Source organism: Marmota flaviventris, chromosome 7 (assembly GCF_047511675.1).
Source record: "Marmota flaviventris isolate mMarFla1 chromosome 7, mMarFla1.hap1, whole genome shotgun sequence".
In the NCBI taxonomy this organism is placed as follows: Eukaryota; Metazoa; Chordata; class Mammalia; order Rodentia; family Sciuridae; genus Marmota; species Marmota flaviventris.
The window spans coordinates 91,609,169-91,628,499 of NC_092504.1; the positions used below are offsets into that span (position 1 = coordinate 91,609,169).

The 19,331-nt window shown below is 35.9% G+C and overlaps 1 protein-coding gene and 1 pseudogene across 1 annotated transcript in view; one reads left to right on the forward strand and one right to left on the reverse strand.

Annotated features, from left to right (window-relative positions):
* The window catches only part of LOC114092806 (uncharacterized), a 63,127-nt pseudogene extending 60,202 nt beyond the window's left edge, over positions 1-2,925 (forward strand).
* Gstcd (glutathione S-transferase C-terminal domain containing) overlaps positions 1-19,331 on the reverse strand; it is a 185,342-nt gene that overhangs the window by 115,773 nt on the left and 50,238 nt on the right. The window lies entirely within an intron of this gene.

The window sequence follows — 19,331 nt, forward strand, 5'->3', positions numbered from 1 at the left end:
TATAAAGTCTTTCGATTAGAGTAGACTATGTTGCAGACAGTATCTCATAGCTGGAAAACAAAGTGGCTGACCTTGAATATTCAGACAGCATTAAAGAAAACGAGTAACCATGATTAGAATATACAAGAACTCTGGGACAACATTAAGAGACCAAATTTAAGAATCAATGGAATTTGGGGGGTATGGAAGAATAAATATAATATATATAACTGCAAGAATGGGATCCTAATTAGAATAAGTTATACTCCTTGTATGTATAACATGTCAAAATATACTATATTGTCATGTATAGCTAAAAAGAACAAATAAAAAATAAAATAAATGCAAAAAAAAAATCAATGCAATTGAGGGGGATTGTGAAATGCAGGTTAATACCTCTCCAGGGAAATAATAACAAAAATTTCCAATCCCTGAAAATGAGATGGACATCTAGATAAAGAATTGTTATGGTTTAGATGTGGTGTCTCCCAAAAGCTCATGTGTGAGACAATGGAAGACAAGAAGGTTTGGAGGAGAAATTATTAGGTTATATTCTTAACTAAATCAGTAAATTAATCCCTGATAGGAGTAACTGAGTGGTAACTAGAGGCAGGTGGGCTGGTACTGGAAGAAGTGGTCACTGGGGACAGAACAATGAGATATATATTTTGTATCTGGAGAGTAGAGTCTGTCTCTGCTTCCTGATCAACATGTGAGCTGCTTCCTTCTGCCACACTCTTCCTCCATGATGTCTTATCTCACCTTGAGCCCCAAGGAATGCAGCCAGCTGTCTATGGATTAAGACCTCTGAAACAGTGAATCCTTAAACTTTTCCTCCTCTAATACTATTCTGTCAAATCTTTTAGTCACAGCAGCAAAAAAGCTGACTAAAAAAAGAATACATTCAGAACCCAAAACAGACAAGATTAAAGAAGAACCTCAACACAACATATTATAATTAAAATGCCTACATAAAGAACAAGGACATATTTTAAAAGCCTCAAGAAAAAAAAATAACATCACATTTAGAGGTAAGCCAATCAGGATCAATTCTGAATTTTCAGCACAAACTCTAAAAGCCAGGAGGCTTGAAATGCTATGTTCCAAGTCCTGAAAGAAAATAACTGTCAACCAAGATTGCTATATCCAGCAAAGCTATCCTTCAAAATTGATGAGGAAATAAAAACCTTCCAAGATAAGCAAAAACTAAAAGAATTCATGAGTACTAAAAACTGGCCCTATAGAAATCACTTAAAGAAATATTCTGCACAGAAGAAATAAAAAAAACAAACTTCAGAACTTACAAAACACTAAATCAAATTTATGAAAAGTAGCTAAGCAATGAGAAAAAGGACCCAATTAAATATTATAAATAAATCAAAATGGCAGGAATTTATAAATATCTTTCTATAATAATATTGAATGTAACTGGTCTCAAATCTCCTATTAAGACACAGACTGGCAGAATGAATTAAAAAATAAGACCCAACTATATGTTATTTGCAAAAGAAGCACCTTACAGCAAAAGACAACCACAGGTTGAAAGAGAAAGCATGGAAATTGATACAGCACTTGAATGGAGCCTGAAAATAAGCCGGAATAGCTACTCTCATATCTGACAAAGCAGAATTCAAGCCAATCTTAAATCAGAAGAGAAAAAGAAGGTCATTTCATACAGATAAAGGGAACAATCCAACAAAAATAAGATACAACAATAATAAATATTTATGTCCCAAATGTGAGCACAACTAATTATATAAAAGAGATGTTACTCAAATTAAAACCTCAGATAGACCCCAATATAATACTGAGTGATTTAAACACCATTCTCACGGTTAGATAAACCATCTAAACATAAACTAGGTAAATACTCTTTGGACCTGAAAGATATTATAAATCAAATAGACTTAACAGCTATAGACTAGTGCATTAAGCAACACTTTAATATAAAATTTTCTCAGTGGCTTGTGTAACTTCACCAAAATAGACCATATTATAGGCCACAAAGAAACTATTAACAAATACAAAAAGAAATTGATATAATTTCCTGCATCTCATCAGATCCTAATGAAATGAACTTTGAAATCAACACAATAAAACTCAAGGCTTTGAGTCAGTAGAATCTTACTTGAGCAGGTCTCTTTATTGGCTTATGAAGGTGCTTCCTTGTGCTAGTGTGTTGGTAGTGACGCCTGCCAGACCAGACCAACTCTGGGACAGGACTCAAAGATACTGAAATCTGCCTGGCTCCAAATTCTTTCTAAGCTAGAAGAGGAGAAACCAGAGGGCATGGGAGGTTTGAGAATATTCAGCTTTGTTGCAAACCTGGGTAGAGATCACTTCCCTTTGTGCAGGTTGGAGCCAAGGAGTACAATGAGTACATGAAAGCACTACAATAGAATAGTAAGTTCTAGGCAAGCCCAGAAGTGAACTTGGGAAGTAGTCTCCACCTCTGATATTTCCTTAGAAGCAAAACCCATAGAACTTATGGAAACTGCTGGAGATGAAATTGTGGACCTCACCTGTGAATCTTTAGAGCCTGTGGTGGTAGATCTGACTTACAATGACTCTGCTATAATTGCTTATGAAAGGAGGATGACAAAGAAGAATGCCAGGAGGCTGCACCAAGACCAAGCTAACAGTTGCATGGTGAACTGTGATGATGAGGAGCTGTCCAGGGATGGAGATGTACATATGACCACCCACACTCCCAGAAACTTCAGGGATGAGAGGGCCACAGGACTCAGGCCCTCTGGAACTGTTAGTTGTCTCATCTGAATGGATGGATACTCAGAGATTATATAGAATGGATGTCTCATTGTCTCTACAGAGTGTGGCCATGTCTTCTGTAGCCAGTGCCTCCATGATTCCCTTAAGAATGCTAACACTTGCCCAAATTGTAGGAAAAATATCAACCACAAATGGTACCATCTCATTTATATATGAAGTATCAGATCTTCTCAGGAAAGACAGATGGACAGATAACCTGGCCAGGCTCTTCAGATGGTATCTTCCTCCAATTTCCTGAGCTCAAAAAAACTATTTCAAAACTAACATCTGGTCTATAAACTTATCTTTTGTTTCCAACCCCCTTAGATCCTTTTGTTATGCTCTAGAGTTTGACCAGGAGCTTTCCCCATTTGGCTCTGTATCTCTGATCCTCTGTAGTGGTTTCATCCCAAAGTAGGACAAAGGAAGTCAGGCACATCAGAGTTGAAAATTGGAGTTACAGTTGAAAATTGTGTTATTTGTCAAGAAGTTTCCCTGTTTGGAAAGCTTGCCCCAACTCTGCCAGGCATACAACCTTTCCAGGCACATGCCAATCGACCACTCTGCATACCCCAAAGTATCCAAACCAGACACAGTCCACTCAACCCAAGGGTTCTAGTTGCAGGACTGGCCCCCAGGAAAGCCCAACCACTGTTTTTTTTTTTTTTCTTTTTCCACCTTGAGGGTCAGAGATGACCTGTGATTCTGCCTGTATGTTGTCATTAATGTGCAGTGTTTTCAGGAAATAAAAAACTCTGAAGGGCAAGCCTATTTCCTAAGAACAAAAAGTAAAATAAAACCAGTTCTTTACTACTTTTTAGCAGTCAAGGAGATGTAGCAGAGTTAGTGTCTTCCTCAGAGCCCTAATGTCACCTGTGGAGTCGTACCCATCCCATCATGTCTCTGCTCACTAATTGTTTTCAGGAATCTTATCCACGCTCCAAAGTTCTCCACCTGGTACAAGGTCAATAGGGCAGCCATTTTGGGTATCCTCTCTTTTCAGATAAAATCTGTCCTGTGTTGACCACCTACCCTCCAGCCTTCAGTTATTACTGCCTATGTCTGCTCAAGCATCAATATTGGGAGATGGTGGCAGCATCTGTGTCCTTATCAGCCACTCACTTCTATGCTTTTGTCCAAGTTTCTGGTACCCCTGTTTTAAAGATGTTGGCTCACTGGATCTGGCCTTGATTTGGCTTCTTACTCTCCCCCACAAGTTGACATTTATTTCAGAAGCTGCTCTTCTGGTCAGTTGGGCTGTAATCCTTTGGGCTCTTTCACTGCAAGTGCCAGATGACAACCTTTACTCCATAGGTGTGTGAGAGCCTCAGGTTTTCTCAGAGGCAACAAGGTGATCCAAACTGCCCCTGAGGGCACTGGGGTTGGGGTGGCTGGTTGGGGAGAGGCCATGCCATGCAGGCCAGCTTCCACCTCCTCACCCTCTTTCTTCAGAGGGCTTCAAGCCAAACCAACAGCCTTTTCATGTAAAAATCTTCATGATGAGAAAGGGGTTCTTCTAGCTTTACTAGCAATAACTGACTTTCAGTGCACTCTCCTGAAGGAGCAGGGACTCCTCACAGAGTTCATTTCAGACAGGGCTGAAGGAATGCCCCTTCTCTATAAAAAAGAAAAAGATTTTATTCTTTACTCTAAGTTCTCAGCTGCCTGGCTCACTTCCAGTTAGTTTAAATGAGGTCATGACATTCTTCATGGAGTTGAAGAGGGTAAGAGCTTCAGTGCTCACCATCAGGGTGCATGCCTGCCCCCCACCAGATGTCATGGCCATTATGTCTCCTTAGGGCTTCATGGAAGTGCTCCTTAGACTTCAAGGGCCAAGGCGACCACACAGCTTCTCAATCCATAGATATGGTAATATCCATTTAAAATTTTCTTTGTATTTTATCTTCAAAGACAACTTATGTGATGACTCATAAAAGTTACATTACTTTGCCAGGTAGGGTGGGCACATTCCTGTAACTCCAGTGGCTTGGGAGGCTGAGGCAGGAGGATTCGGAGTTCAAAGCACCTTAAGTAAAAGCAAGGTGCTAAGCAACTCAGTGAGACCCTATCTCTATATAAAACACAAAATAGGACTGGGGATATGGCTCAGTGATTGAGTGCCTCTGAGTTCCATACCTGGTACCAAAAAAAAAAAAAAAAATTGCATGACTTCATCCTAAATTAAACTGGGGAAAAGTGTGTTTAGTTTCTACTAATGAGAAACTGAAAATTAGGAAAAGACTGGAGTAAAAAATCCTTTTCCTCAGTGTATATAGTTCAGCTCTTTGTTACATTTAAACTGTATTCAAACACAAAATCTGTTTTGGACTTCTCTAATAATGTTAAAGATGTGAATAAAACCATTAATTTGGACCAAAAAAAAAAAAGAAAGAAAGAAAAAAATACTTTATAAACACATGGAGACTGAACAAATACTATATAAACACATGGAGACTGAACAGTACACTTTTGAATGATGAATAGTTGAAAAGAAACCAAGTGAGAAATTTAAAAAATTTTAGGCTTAAATGAGGTGATACAACATACCTGAACCTCTGGGGCACTACGAAGGCTGTTCTAAGAGTGTTTATAGCTATGAATGCCTACATAAGACAATAATAAAGATCCCAAATAAACAACCTAATGATGCATCTTAAGGTCCTTGAAAAAGAACAAACCAATACTGAAGCCAGGAGGAGGAGGGAAAAATTAATATCAGAGCTGAAATCAATGAACTTAAAAATAAAAAAATACAAAGAATTAATGAAACAAAGAGTTGGTTTTTAAGAAGATAAAAAAGGTTGACAAGCACTTAGACAAATTCATCCAAAGAAAAAGAGAAAATCCAAATTAATAAAATTAAGACATGAAAAAGGAGAAATCACCACAGATGTCACAGAAATCTAGCAGATCATTAGGGACTATTTTCAAGACTTGTACTCCAATATGTTGGAAAACCTAGGAAAAATGGATATATTTCTAGATAAGTATGATCTTCCAAAACTGAATCAAGAGTACATAGAAAACCTAAACATTATACAATATATACACCAGATGCTATCACATTGATATGTATAATTTTTATGTTTTTATGTATCAACAAAGAGTAAATTTAATTTTGAAAAAGGAACACCAACTAAAGCTCTTCTCCAATAATAAATTCTATATGCTAAGTAACTGAACTTAGCAATCAAAAACTGGCTATCTATGGACTGAGACCTTGAAAAGTATAAGCCCCAAATAAACTTTGCATCTTCAAAGAAAAAGAAAACCTAAACAGACCAATAACTTGTAGAGAGACAGAAGTAGTAATAAAAAGGCTTTCAATAACGAAAAGCCCAGGACTAGATGAATTCTCAGATGAATTCTACCAGACCTTAAAAAAAGTACAATAATTCCATGAAACAGAAAGAGATGGTATACTACCAAATTCATTCTATGAAGCCAGTATCACAATAATATTAAAACCAAATCAGGGACACATCAAGAAAGAAAACTATAAACCAATATCTCTGATGAAATTAGATGCAAAAATACTTAATAAAATATGAGTAAATTGTGTCCAACAATATACTAAAATGATTGTACCTCATGATCGAGTTGATTTTATTCCACAGATGCAAAGATGCTTTAATATATGCAAATTAATAAATGTTATGCATCACATAAATAGAATTAAGGACAAAAATCACCCAGTCATCTCAAAAGTTGCAGAGAAAGCCTTTGTCAAAATTCAGCACCCATTCATGAGAAAAACACTGAAGAAACAAAGGACAGAAAGATTATGTGCGAAAAACTCAAAGTTAACCTCACAGTAAATGGGGAAAATCTGAAAGCATTTCCTTTAAACTCTGGAAAAAGAAAAGAATGTCCACTCTCACCACTCCTATTTAATAAGTGTTAGAGATTCTAGACAGATTAATTAGTCAAGAGAAGAAATTAAAAGGGATAAAAATTGAAAAGGAAGAAGCCAAATTATCAATTTGCAGATGATACGATTCTGTACCAAAAGACTGCTAGGGCTAATGAACAAACTTGGCAAAATCACAGGTTACAAAATCAACATAGAAAACTTAATAGTTTTTCTGTATGCCAACAATGTATCTTCTGTGAAAGAAATCAGGAAAACAATTCCATTCATAATAGTCTAAAAAATAAAAAAAAAATACCTAGGAATAAATCTAACCAAGGAGGTGAAAGACTTCTACCATGAAAACTATAAAAAAATGAAGAAATAAATTGAAGAAGACCTCAAAAGATGGAAAGACCTCCCATGTTCTTGAATAGGCAGACCATTATGTTAAAATGGTTCCATGTTACCAAAAGCAATATACAGATTCAATGTAATCCCTATCAAAATTACAATAACATTCTTCACAGAACTAGAAGAAATAAGCCTACAATTCATTTGGAAGAATAAGTGATTTAGAATAGCCAATGCAATTCAAAGCCAAAAAAGCAATGCTGGAAGGCATCATAATATCGGACTTCAAATTATACTATAGAGCTATAGTAACAAAAAATGAATGGTATTAGCATAAAAACAGACACCTAGACCAATGGTACAAAACAGAAGACACAGAGACAAACCTACACATCAACAGTCATCTGGTCTGATCCTTGACAAAGGTTCCAGAAACATTTTGGAGAAAAGACAGCCTTTTTAACAACTGATGCTGGGAAAATTGTTTATCCATTAGTAGAAGAATGAAACTAGACCTGTATCACTCATCCTGTACAAAAATTTACTCAAAATGGATCAAAGATCTAAGAATTAGACCAGAAATTACTCAAATCCTACAAGAAAATATAGGATGGACATTCCAATGTATGAACATAGGCAACAACTTTCTCAATAGGTCCCCTGAAGCTCAGGAAATAATGCCAAGAGTGAATAAGTAGAATGGCATCAAATTAAAAAGCTTCTGCCCAACAAAGGAAATAATTAGGAACATGTAGATAGAACCTACAGAATGGGAAAAAATCTTTGATAGCTACTATTTTGATAGAAGATTAATATCTATAATATATAAACTCAAAAAACTTAAGACCAAAAAATCAAATAATCTAATTAATGAATAAGAAAATGAATAAAATAGACACTTCTCAAAAGAAGAAATAAAAATGATCAACAAATATATGAAAAAGTGTTCAACATCATTAGCATTTAGGGAAATCAAAACTACACTGAGATTTCACTTCACACCAGTCAGAATGGCAATCATCAAGAATACAAACAATAATAAATGCTAGAGAAAATGTGGAAGAAAAGGAACTCTGTTCCAACTACACTGTTCTTGGGATTGTAAATTGTTCAACCACTGTGGAAATCAGTATGGAGGTTCCTCAAAAGATGATGCATGCTATACCACTCCTAAGTATTCATCCTATAAAACTAAAATCATCATACTACAGTGATACATATACACCACTGTTTATAGCAGCATAGTTCACAAAAGCCAATCTATGAAACTAGCCTAGATACTCATCAACAGGTGAAGAAAATGTGGTATATATACACAATGGAGTTTTATTTGGCCACAAAGAAAAATAAAATTATATCATTTGCAGCAAAATGGATGAATCTTAGACCATGATATTAAGGGAAATAAGCCAAATTCAGAAGTCCAAAGGTCATATTGTTTTCTCTCATATATGGAAGCTAGAGAAGAAAAAGGAAAAGAAAGGTGGGGGGTGGTGATCTCATGAAAATCAAAGGGAGATCAGTAAAGGAAAGGGATCCTGGGGGTGGGACTAGGGAGGGGAGGTCTTGGGAGTGGTACTGGCCAAATTATATGGTTATATCACGGGCATGTGCAGATATGTAACAACAAATCCCATCACATTTACAACTATGATACACCAATTAAAATGTGGAAAAAATGAGTCTCATTGTAATAACAAAAAATAAATCCATTTTGCTCTGAGTCCATACAGATATTAAAAGCTATTCTGTTATGTGGGATGCAGTGGCACATGCCTGTAATCCTAGTGGTTCAGGAGGCTCAGGTAGGAGGATAGCGAGTAAAGCTAGCCTGAGCAATTTAGTGAGGCTCTAAGCAACTTAGTAAAACCATGTCTCTAAATAAAATATAAAAGGGGCTGGGGAGTACCCTTGGTTCAATCCCCAGTACCAAAAACCAAAACAACAACAACGAAAAAGCTCTTCTATTATTTGTTATCATTATAGTAAATTTTTAAACACCAGATCTCTGAGATAATTTTTTAGTTTCTTAACTATTTTCTTCTTCCAAGAACTCAGATTCAGAATTATATTTACAACCCCAATTACTTCTCATACTATTTACCTGTACAATTCATTCATTATATCATTTCAGTATCCATTAAATCTCATTCTTTGTAGTGATCAATTAGGTGGATATAGAGTTATAAACAGGAACAACTGGTCAGTGCCCTCCCGGAGCTTGGTCTGTTGGAAATAAATAAGGGAATCACCTTCTTTATAAACTCTCCAGGAGAACGAGCAACTGGACCAAGTAACTTCCATTCTGTTCCCTAAGCTTCATCTTTCTAATGGTGTTCACTTGAATGGCCACCACCACCGTTCATGTTGCCCTTTGGAGGTATGCTAATCTCCCATAATAATGCAATCAATCAATCGTTCTTTGGCTTCCATAAGCACAATGGAGAATGGGCTGGTATTTTAAAAGACTTTGTCAAGTCATTAAGGAAAAATATAAGAACATTAATAAAGATAACAAATAATATGCAACCTATTAAAATTCTTAGATTTCTGCTCTTACCATTGTTAGCTGACTTGACTTCCACTATGTGGTTTAACCTCTCTGAAGCTGCCACATCCTAACAACCAATAGAAACTGTCTTCTTTTGCTGCAGTTTTCTGCATGTAAACTAGAGTTAGGTTCTGCATATAAACTAGAATTAGGACACAAAACCTCAAAAATTACTCATTTTAAGAAACACATTGATGGTGATAAAAAATAGTATAACCTTTTTGGAAATCTATATAGCAATATATATCAAAAACAGCAGAAATATTCATATCCTTTGATCCTATTATTTCCCTTCTGAGGAACTATTGAATGTAGAGACATAGTTATGTGGAAGATATTTTCATCATACTGTTATCTATTAAGTTGATAAGTTGAGAGCAACTTTATATTCAACTTCAGATGATTTAGCTAAATATATTAAATCTACTTGTAAATATTATGATATCATTAAAACTTGACATTCACATTAGGAGTGGTGGTATTATGTTTCAAATATTTTAAATTTTTTCAAGAGCAAATACTATAATACTCAATTCAAAGTAGCTGAATTCTTTAATATGGTTGATATTAAATGACACCTTCCACTAAACTGCCTAATAAAAAGGAAGTATGGAAGAAAAATGTCTAAAGATCCAGTAAAACTATTCATAAAGCTACTCTATATTTAGACTAATTATAGCTTATAACTTTTTTAAAAAGGAAGAAATGCTATATTTATACTGAAATAAATAACTAGAACTTTTTATATTCCATAGGTTTTTAAATCTAACAAAGGCCTCTCTCTAGTAGAAAATCAAGGAATATAGTATTGTGAAATAGTTTAGATGCAATGCATGGTTACAATTAAATATAATAATCGCAGATGTAGCAGAAAAACCCAGCTGACATTGATCATTTCTGCTCCTTGAAACAGAGATATAAAAGCCCTTATCAGGAACTTACACACGTATAGCTGTTTTGGTTTAAGAGTTTACTCATTATAGCCAAAATACACAAGCTATATAAGAAAGAAAAGAGAGACCTGCAATGCAGGGAGAACGTTTGTGTGAAACATGCACAAAATTTGTTCTTCACAAGCATGGCTTTAATTTCAGAGTGAGCTTTATGATTAAGGGTTTCTAGTATGTAAACAGTTTGAAAAGATGCTTTTTCATATCTCACTCTTTCTGCTTGTATAATATAGGCACATTCAACATGTGGGAAATTACTTGACAGTAATAACAAAATGACCTGACAGTAATAAAATAACAGTGAAAACAATAAGGCAATAAAATGTTGACAGTAACCATATTCCAGCAACAGAGTGTAGAATTCATCTTGGAAATTGGAAATTCTTAATGTTAATTTTGTGTGCTGCTTTTAATCAAATGGGTTCAAATTTTAAGGTTCTTAAGCAAAGACTCCAATAGTTAAGAGAGTTATTACAATTGCTCCTCGCAAACTCCCTCCCTTACAACACTGAGATTTAAGAACAGTCACATTTAAGAACAATTTTCTATAACAAGTAATTGTCAGGAAAAATTATAACATGGACTGAAAGTTTCATGGGATAAACTACTTCTCCAAAACATTTCCTGTAATATGGTCAAACTCCCTACCCCAGGTTAATAAATTTCAAATTTTATTAGTTTTGATTTGACAATAGCAAAACGGGTTAGTGTAACTACATATGCAGAGATCTGCATAGCCACTATAGGTGTTGACAGTGAGATAATTATCAAGTATAATAGATGGAGAGCTCCAGTTCTGGAACCAGACTGAATTTGGGGCCTCTATAAATTAGAACAAAATTTCTCTTGCAGAGAAAGGAAGCTAAAGGACTGAGACCCGCCCCCCCCCCCCCCCCCAATGTGGACAGGCATGAAAGAAGATGGGAGAGAGGACTGCCCATTTAGGCCCAACACAAGGTTTAGTTTTATAGTTCTGAGCCCTCAAACTAAATACACATACATGTATTTCCTGTCTTTTGTTACTTCTGAACCTCTTTTCCTACAGAAATTTGGATAATTTCCAGAGATTTCAGATTATGGAATCTTTGAAATAAGTTTCTTTCATCTTCCTTCAGAGCTGGCTTTGAATAAAACTGATTTTCTTCCCAATTTTACTGTGAATATTTCTGGAGCAGTGAGCATTGGAGCCTAGTTTCTTCTTCCCTGGGCAGGATCTTATGCTGCCCAGTAACACTCTCAATTCAGCTGACAATCAGTATGTCTTTAATGTCTATCACATAGCATGCACACATACACACATGAGCATACACACTCTGCCCCTAGTCACTGACAGCTGCTAAGATCTTTGTTAATACCTGAGTGATTGGAGAATCTGCAACAAAGCTCCTAAATCCCTAGGGATTTCCTATGTTCTAGAAGCATTTTTGTTCTAATGAGAGTTCTCTTGGTGGTTTCTTGGATGGAGGCTTGTCACCAATAGGCCAACCCATGATTATAAGACTTGACACAGGATAGAGACTAGAAATAAAGTTAATAATCAATTATGCATATATGATAAAGCCCCCATAAAAATTTCTGACTATGGGATTCTAAGAACTTCTAAATTGGTAACATTTGTGTGCAGGGTGGGTAGTACACCCAAACTCCATGGCGACAGAAGCTCCAACATTCAGGACCTTTCTACACCATGTCCTATTTATCTCTTCATCTGGCTGTTTATTAGTGTCCTTTATTAATAAACTGATATGTGTAATAAACTGACATCTGTGAGCTCTCTTTGCAAATTAACTGAATCCAAGGAGAATATTGTTGGAGCCCCAACTTACAGTCAGTTGGATAGAAGTACAAGTCACAACATAGTACTTGAGATTGGCATCTAAAGTAGAGAGCAGTTTTATGGTTCTGATCCCTCAACCTGTGGGATCTGACTCAATTTTCAGGTAGGTCCTGTCAGAATGGATATGAATTAGAGGACACCCAGCAGGTTTCTCTTGGAGAATTGTTTGTTATTAGGTAAAAACCTCTACCCATCTAGTGTCAGAAGTGTTGTGTTAAGTGGAGAGTGAGAGCAGGAAGAACACTGTTTTTGTTGTTGTTTGTTTGTTTTTTCTCAGTCTCAGAGAAGCCCCAGCAGGAGATGAGAAAAAGGAGACTGAGGTCAGGGTATTTATTCTTCTGGCTCAACATGAGTATGTATGTATCACTGTAGTATGATGATTTTATTTTTTTACGATAAATACTTAGGAGTGATATAGCATGGTGGTTCCATGCATAGTCTTTTGAGGAATCGCCACACTGATTTCCATAGTGGTTGTACTAATTTACAATCCCCAAAACAGTGTAAAAGAGTTCCTTTTCCTCCATATTCTCTCTAACATTTATTATTGTTTGTATTCTTGATGACTGCCATTCTGATTGGTATGAAGTGAAACCTCAGAGAAGTTTTGACTTGTATTTCCCTAATAGCTAATGATGTTAAAAGATTTTTTTCATATATTTGTCGGCCATTTTTTATTTCTTCTTTTGGGAAGTGTCCATTCAATTCATTTTCCCATTTATTAATTAGGTATAACTACATTTTTGCCCTATGATTAAGGTTAACAATTATTCAAACTTAGACAGCTGTATTATTTCAGTGCTTGTGAGCTATTGTTATTGTATAGCTATTAGAGAAATTTCCTTGCTGCAGGTATCTCTGCAGTGTGAGCTGCCCTAATTAAATAAAAATAATAAATGAGTTTGGGTGTGAGAGGAGCTACTTCACAGCACAGAATAAAATAGTTCATTGTGGAGTTGAGCTGATTTTTATCATAACTGTGTGGAATAATACACAGGATGCCAATTTAAACTAAAATGAATAATACTAATTAGTTTCCATTAGTGGAATTATAAGGATCCTCATCATTAGTTCCCTCCATCTTCTAAATGTGATTTTAAATATTTAGGTTTAAAAATAGTTATTATTGAAAGTTTAGCAATATCAAGAATTTTTAAGTTTAAAAACTGTTATTGTAAAGTATTCAAAAGGAGTATGGAAAAGTAATAAAGGAATAAATTATGTGACAAAATACCTCTTTACAAATGTATAAAATGGAATCAATACAGAGCTAGTTTTGCATTAATTATAAATGGAAATCTTCTCTCAGGGCTTTCAGAGCAGTTACATATATTTTTATATAACTCTGTGAATAATTCTGTCAGTGTTTTCTGTAGCTCATTCCTTGATCTTCATTAGAAATGATGTTGAAGGCTGAAACTGTTCATTTTATTACAGATATCTTTATTTTGGAGCAAAAGTTTTTCTCTCATCCTTGTGTTAACCACTAGTAAGTTGTGGTCTACTTAAAATGAGGTCTTAATGAATATTTACCCATTCATAATTTATGTAAAATTATTTATGAATTTTCATCAAAAGCTGCCTCTTTCTAAAACATGAAAACCTTTTATTATAGTATTTGTTATATGTGACCACGGGAAAAACATCAAAAGAAATTCTTAGAAAAAGTGTTCTTGAATCATATATCTTGAGCTCTTTTATCACATGCAATAGTTAATTTTTTTTTTTTTTTTAAAAAGACATGTATTTTCCTAAGAAGAAAGTCTAGTTTCATGGCTGAGAAACAAAGAATGTAAAAAAGTGTTTTTTTTTTTTTTTTTTTAAGTGAGCTATGTGGTAATTTAAGGTACAAAAGCTGTAGGCCATTTTACCAGTGCTTCCTTAGTCAAAGAATTGCTTCCTCTATGCTAAATACTGGTCCTACACTTATTTTTGTTGAGGACTCTCAAGGAATAAAACTTGAATTTAATCTTGCAACTCTTTTCAGACCTTGCTTACAGCAAAGTAGTTCTAGAGGATTTAGCTAGTAGTATGTTACACAACTGTACTCTTTGGATATGTAAGCTGAATTTAAAGTTTAAAACAAATTCATTCACTCAATCATTTTGACAGTCAAAACAAAATACTCAGTCTCAGTTTTCAATTGCAAATATATAATTAAAATTGAGCATTAGTAAGCTGTTACTATTAAAAAAAAAACTTTCCCCACTTCTCCTCCTCATGAATATAACATTCACAATATTATCACATAACATCAAAACATTCTCAATGTATCTTGAAGTTTACAGGGCACCTAATGTAAACTAATCAACAGAGCACAATACTTGAGCTATTCCTATATTATATTATCACTATTCTGAAGCAATGTTGATAATGAAACTCAAATTATACCATGTCGATTTGACTTTTTCCATTTCTCTGACAGCTTGGGAATAGCAACTGGGATTCCAGAAAAAGATTTTTTTCTTGAAAGAAACTATTAATTTTACTTTCATTATCAGAATGCTTCTACTTCCATTTAAATTGCTAGTAAAAATGGCCTAAAGTAAAAGGTTTCAGTTAGCAAATCGTTCAGAGGTATGCATAAATAAGCTCTTACATCTGACTAACTCCATGATAAAAACATAGAAAGAACTAAGTCATAAAGAAAAATATGGACAGCTTTGATAGTGTGTGTTAGGTTTGAGGCAAAGACTAAAATCGAAACAGCCTAGGGTAGTACTTCAAATGGTGTGGTCCACAAAGCAACAGAAGTAGCAGCATCTGCATACTTCTTAGAAATGCAGTTCTAGAGTTCCACTCCAAACCTGTACAAGAAACTTTGGGATAAAGCCTAGGAATCTATTTTAACAAGACTTTCAAATGATTCAGATGAAAGTCCTAGTTCAAAAAACAACGATTAAGGGCCAAAAATTACAACCTATCTAACGTCCACAAAACAAGCTTTTATGTTTTGGATTCTGATGTACTATTGATACTTGTGGGTAAGATCATTCTTTGCTATGGTGAACTTTTAGTACACCTGACCTTCTGATAAGAAGTAATGCTCCTACACATTCAGTGTATCCAGGAGGTAACCATACTAAGAATATGGTTAAGAATCAGCAAGGGGGGCAAGGCTCACTTTAGCTCTTTCTTTCTACACTTTAGAATCCACCCCTCTTCAAAAACCTTGACTTCAAAACCTTGACAAATTCTCTTACTTATCCAAATCCCTTCTGCTAGGGGTGGTCCTGTTGGTCTATAGAGGCATATGACAAAGAGGGTGGGGACAAGAGCATTGACTTTGTATTGAGGCCAATTTTTACTAGTTATATCATTTTTCACAATTTTATTTTATATTTTTTCTGCTAACTTTAAGAATCAGTGGAGACTTCCCCAAGATGTCAGATTACAGGCATCCATAACTCACCTGTACCTCCACAAGATAGAATTAAAAAAACTGGAATGCAGCTGCTCCTGATGGGAGAGAGTGTGGGAGAATGCTAGCATAAATGGTCAAAAATAAAAGTTCAACAATGTACAAGCAGAGTTGGGCTCAGAAAAATTAAATATTGGAATAGAGTGAAACGGAACTCCTTAAAACAGAATGCACAGAAGCACAGCAGGAGTAGCGGGGTCAAGTGCTCCTTTGGCAGGGATAGAAGAGAAAGAAGGAGAGTCCCAGTGAACACAACTGGTATAGGATTCAGCACCCTAAAGAAATACAAACTAAATAAACAATAATTCGAAGAACTTCCTGGAGAACTGACTCTGAAGAAGTTTTCCGCACTTTAAAGCTATTTTCATGGTGGTGTAACTGGGAACCATCTTGAGAAGGGCCCTACTATCTGACTTTATTGCTTTGGGATTCAGATTGTGGGGGAACAGAAGGTAATTCTCTTTATAATTGACAGTTTGCTAGACCAACTATTAAGAGTCTGGGGGAGTGAACAGATAGGTGCAATGGTATGTGGGAGCCAGTACTGGGAATATCAGAACTGTGGATAGTTGATCACATGAGATTTGCCACTTCCACCCAGCACAGATGAGACTCCATATCCTATTTTTGCCCTTAAGGGCATATGGGCACATGCACAGAGCTCATGTTACTCCTGCCTTCTGAGTGTGTAGCTCTTAGAAGTTCTACATTCTCTACTAGCTCCTTGAAAAGCTATGGTGTCAGCAACTACCCTACTCTTGATATATATAATGCAAATAGCTCCAGAGGGAATTTGTTTCTAGGGAGCTCTGCATTTGGTTCTACCTCTTTCCAATGTATAAAGCAGCTCAGAGGGATTCCAAACAATTCCAGTCACAAATCACTTTTGCTAGTCACCTGACATGCTCCACAAAGGAAAGAAGGATGAGGGATGAATAACCCCCATGGACTTTGCTCTATTCAAAGGGTGTAGAGCTTGGGACATGTAGCGAAACTGCAAATTTATTCTCATGTCCACTTATTTGAGCACCTTGGTAGAGAGGAACTTCATTTTTTAATTAACATTTCTGTTTTTGTTGCTCTTTCATGCTTGTTTATCTCTCTCTCTCTCTCTCTCTCTCTCTCTCATGCTCTTTTTAATATTTATTACGTTTTTCTCTTTTTATTTTTTTTATTGGTTGTTCAAAACATTACAAAGCTCATGACAAATCATCTTTCATACATTTGATTCAAGTGGGTTATGAACTCCCATTTTTACCCCAAATACAAATTGCAGAATCACATCGGTTACACATCCACGTTTTTACATAATGCCATAGTAGTGACTGTTGTATTCTGCTACCTTTCCTATCCCCTACTATGCCCCCTCCCCTCCCCTCCCATCTTCTCTCTCTACCCCATCTGCTGTAATTCAATTCTCTCCCTTGTTTTTTTTCCCCCTTTCCCCTCACAACCTCTTATATGTAATTTTGTGTAACAATGAGGGTCTCCTTCCATGTCCATGCAATTTCCCTTCTCTCTCCCTTTCCCTCCCACCACTCGTCTCTGTTTAATGTTAATCTTTTCCTCATGCTCTTCCTCCCTGCTCTGTTCTTAGTTGATCTCCTTATATCAAAGAAGACATTTGGCATTTGTTTTTTAGGGATTGGCTAGCTTCACTTAGCATAATCTGCTCTAATGCCATCCATTTCCCTGCAAATTCTATGATTTTGTCGTTTTTTAGTGCTGCGTAATACTCCATTGTGTATAAATGCCACATTATTTTTTATCCATTCATCTATTGAAGGGCATCTAGGTTGGTTCCACAGTCTAGCTATCGTGAATTGTGCTGCTATGAACATTGATGTGGAAGCATCCCTATAGTACGCTCTTTTAAGGTCTTCAGGGAATAGTCCAAGAAGGGCGATAGCTGGGTCAAATGGTGGTTCCATTCCCAGCTTTCCCAGGAATCTCCATACTGCTTTCCAAATTGGCTGCACCAATTTGCAGTCCCACCAGCAATGTACAAGTGTACCCTTTTCCCCACATCCTCACCAGCACTTATTGTTGTTTGACTTCATAATGGCTGCCAATCTTACAGGAGTGAGATGGTATCTTAGGGTGGTTTTGATTTGCATTTCTCTGACTGCTAGAGATGGTGAGCATTTTTTCATGTACTTGTTGACTGATTGTATGTCCTCCTCTGAGAAGTGTCTGTTCAGGTCCTTGGCCCATTTGTTGATTGGGTTATTTGTTATCTTATTGTTTAATTTTTTGAGTTCTTTGTATACTCTGGATATTAGGGCTCTATCTGAAATGTGAGGAGTAAAAATTTGTTCCCAGGATGTAGGCTCCCTATTTACCTCTCTTATTGTTTCTCTTGCTGAGAAAAAACTTTTTAGTTTAAGTAAGTTTCTTCTCTTTTTAAATGCACTTTCTTTGTTCCTTTCTTCAACTGAAATCCTACATTTCACCCTCTGATTAACTTTAATAATGTTTTTTACTTTTTATTTTATTCTATATGATTTTCCTCCTATCTTTGTGATTGTTGGTTATGTTGCAGTTATTTTTATTTGCCTTTTAGCTTATTTCTCCTTTTCTCTCATCTTTTCTCTCATCCCTTTTCTCTTAGCTTTCTTTGCAGTGTTAGGGATTGAGCCCAGCGTGTTGAACAAATTGGATGGGTTTCTGTGGGTGAGCTATACTTCAAGCCCAACTGGGAGGAATTGCACATTTTTTCCAGCCATTATTTAGTATTTAAACTTAAAGGTATTTAAACTTAAAGGATGATGTGATAAAACCCCAGCTGATAATCCATTCCCAAATACACATGTCTGATTCCCCCTCCTAAACACCAACATCAGAAAGAAACAACAAAATGGTTGCGAATACCATACCTACAAGAGATCTCAATATTGGTAGCTCTCATACCTTATCAGATTGTACATTGCTGGCAAGATGAGGTGAATGCCACTGTGACCCTGGCCCATACCTCTTTCATGAAAAAACTGGAGCTGCCGTAATGCCTCAACAGAGGGTAAAGGTTCTTGGCCCATCGCTAGAATCAGAACAGCCAACAGCAGAATTGTTTTCAAGTAACAAAATCAATATCACCAGAGCCCAAGGAGAGCCCCAACACCTGAGAGGACTTCCTCAAAGATTACACCCCATATACTCTCCTATTTATTCTACAGCTGTCTGAACTTCCAGGGGGAAGTTCTACTGTTATTAGACCTATTGAGAAAATAGGTCCTTCAGGTTCTGATACAGTATGCACTTTTTCAAGATCCATAAATCTCAGAGGAAGAAGCCACAAGGAAACTACAATATGAAGTCTAATTGTAATTAAACTCAACACTACAAGATAAACTAGACATACAATAAGAAAAGGATCTCATATAAAGGATGTCACACAAATAGATACCCATCCTAACAGATGAAAAAAAATCTCAACAAACAATCACAAGAAATATGAACAAACAAGGCAATATTACATTTCCCAAAGTTCATAACTTTCTAATCATGGATGCCATGGATACTGAAGTAGGTGAAATGCCCAACAAAGAATTCAGAAGGATGATTTTTCTTTTTTAAAAAAGGCTCCATGAAATCCAAGAGAATACAAATAAACTGAATAGATT